Genomic DNA, 3399 nt, shown 5'->3' with positions numbered 1-3399 from the left:
TTCTCCAGTGGAGGAAACGGCTGTTCCCGGCAGGCGTCGCGCGGGGGTTGGGCCGATGCTCAATGGCCTCCCCTCGGGCGCCGCGACTCTACCGTAAGGTTCCGCTTAAAGAGGAAGGGGGAAAGCTTTCCTCGTAACCCTGGTCGGGTGTTGTGGGGGGGGAGGGGGTCTCGCAGCGAGCGTTTGCTTTCTTCGTCTTGCGGAAAGAGCCCTCTGAGAGTTAAGATATTGAGCTCAGGACGGCTCCAATTTAGCCTGCACACAATAGAGCTAGATATAAACTTCCCCAGTCTGGTCTAACCAACCATTGCTATCCTGTTTTCCTTTAGATCGGCTCTAGGGAACCGGAAATTCAGAAACTTGACAAATTTACCTTACGTTCAGAAGTTGTGGAGAGCTATCTGTGTTCCAGATACTGTGGTTTATAAAGTTACCTTGTGCTTGAGTAAGGGTGGGGAAACAAGAGGCCAAAGGTCTCTTAATCCGTTTATTAAATATGTGTTATATAATACATTGATATCCAGCCCGAGTATGCTCCGTGGTCAGCATCCAAATAAAAGCTCAAGAATGGTGAACTTAAGAATACAAGCAAAGCAATGGCAGAAATACATAGAGGAGGCAAAACAATGGAAAATAGTCTTTGTTAGAGTTGAGAATATTTTGAAGAGAATGGAGTAAAGGTTTGATGTCGAGCTGAGACTTTGATTTCATTGCAATGAGACATGAATAATTTGTGCTGCACACCTAGGGAGAAGCCAACTCCAGGAAAAATGTTAAGTTTTACACAATGTTTACCTTCAGTAGTACTCTTGATTTGTAATCCTATTATCTATTCCTAGCTATGTTGGAACTCCTCATAGGATATTACGCCTGTCCTCACAAAATTCTCAAGTATTATATGCATATTGGGAGCTGGTTTGTTATAGTGGTTAAGGCATCAGACTAAAAACTGGGAGACTGTGAGTTCTAGTCCCCCTTAAGCACAAAGCCAGCTGGCTGACCTTGGGCCAGTTACTTTCTCTTAGCCATAGGAAAGAGGCAGTGGCAAACCATTTCTGAAGAACCTTGTAAAGGAAATGGAGGGACTTGTCTATGCAGTCTCCAAGAATCTGACACAACTGAATGGAAGAAAAACATTTATACATTTTATTATTTACTCAGATTGGAAACCAAGGCTGATGTGTTATCCAAGGATATCTAGCAAGCTTGAGGAGAAATTACCATTTTTTTAGGAATAATATCATGAATACATGGACTCTTGGAAGTAAATGATGAATTTTCTTTCCAACATTTCACATTTCACAAATTTCTGATATAAAGATGCTGCTCTACTGGATGAACCAGCTTGTTCAGGCAGCCAAGAATCTTGGCTACTCTTAAGAAACGTTGTTCCTGCATTTGGGAGGAAGACATATTTGGAGGCTTGTATTCTCTCTGTGTTTTTCAATTGGAAAAAATGAGTTTACCTTCCAGCAAAGGAATTACAAGCTGCAAGTAGTGAGACTAAACAGAGGATCAGCAGATCAGGTCTCTCTCTCTCTCTCTCTCTCTCTCTCTCTGTGTGTGTGTGTGTGTATGTGCTTTTGTCTTTTTATATATTTTTATTACTGTTTTTCTATTTCATGCCACCCAGAATCTATGGATGTGAGTGGGTAACAAAAACTGTAAATAAGTAACAGAATCTGGCTTCTTGCATTCACTCTTCAATTTAAATGCTAGGAGACAAGGTATTAATTATGCCTGCACCCAGAATGATAGACTAGAAAACATATTTGACGAGGTTAATGGAAGTAGAAGGGAGAGGCCACAGATATGGTAGATGGACTAGATATTAGAAGAATGTCCTTAGCATTGGTTGCTAGGAAAATAGCGAACATTGGACTATGATGCCACTGAGATCTGAACTTGACTCGATACCTAATTCTTTGTTTAGAATTCCATACTTCTACTACCTCTTGATCAGGGATTTATGTTATAGACTTTTGTAGCCATTAACTGCAGAAATAATTTCAGATTCTCAATGAATTGGATGTGGTAGCATATAACTTTACAAATCTCATACTTGCACAATTTCCAAATTTGAAAACTGTACTGATGTGCATATATAATAGACTTTAAGAAGAGTAATTCAAATATTTCTTACCGTATTGAAACAATTCATACTTTTACTTCTCTCTAATAGATTGCAATGCTGAAAACTAGTGAATCCCTTCTTATAATTTCATTCTTCATTTTCCACCCCTCATTCCATTCCATTTTTAATGTCGAAATTGAACTTTTTTACACAGTCATTTTGTATTATAGTTAATTAAATTGAGGGCATAAATTACATAATGTGAGAGATTTAAAAACATCTGTGAAACCACACAGGACAAGGGTTGTATGAGTTGTAGATAGGTAATACAATGTCCTTGTGATGACAGCACACATAATGATGTAGAGCACATGGGAGCAGCATATAGACATCAAAACTAGCTAATACATATACCTTTTTAAAAGCTTAAATAGCCAAATACTGTATGGCAGAGAAATATGAAGTTTGCTAGAATGCATTTATTTATTAAATGTAGATGCCAACACCTAGTGTAAAATTATCATTAAATAGCAGTGAAGATACTGTGTATTGACTGGATCACTGTGCCTAGACAAATAATTCTCAACTGCTAACTGCAGAATCACAAGGTAAGAATTTATGGGATACTTCATTAGCAATTTTGAATTTTTTTTAACTGAAAAGCACAAAAGGTACAAAACACCGTGGATTTATATAAATGCTCTAACAAAAGCAACCAACCCTCTTCTGCAGTTATCTTTCACATTTCACATTATCATCTCATCGACCTGAGCTGTCACTGAAAAATGCATTTAAAAGACTTCAGAGGCCTGATAATAGGTGCTTATACTGGAGTAGCTCCTACTGTTTTTGCTAACTTCATTACATAGAAGATTTTATTACAACTTTTTAATGTAAAGACATTGGAAAGTGGTTATTCAATGTGACCTCTGCAGATGTCCATCTGAAATGCTTTGGGGTGAAGTAACAACCACAATTTTGGGATTTATCGGTCATGAAGCAATGATGTGTGGTTTGAAATGTTAATTCTCTAGTCCCATAAAGCAGATTGATAGATGAGGCATAAAATGGTTCCAGATGCTGTATTTCCTAACTGTTCAGCTGTGCTTGCTTTCTCTGTCACCTGAAGCTGTAATATTATAAGTAGGCCACCTGCATTTTGATTCCCCTGCTTTTAACAAAATGCCCTTGAACGCATTTGGAAAGCAGCATGTTGCTGATTCACATCATTGTTAAAAAGTTGAAAAATATGTCAAATCAAGGAGATAATCTTTATAAAGATGGCTGGAAATACTTACAGACTTGGTATGGAAGAGAAGTGTGTG

Source organism: Vipera ursinii (assembly GCF_947247035.1).
Source record: "Vipera ursinii genome assembly, chromosome: 5".
Classification (NCBI taxonomy): Eukaryota; Metazoa; Chordata; class Lepidosauria; order Squamata; family Viperidae; genus Vipera; species Vipera ursinii.
The sequence above is the reverse complement of the archived record's forward strand: the minus strand, read 5'-3'. Positions refer to the sequence as shown.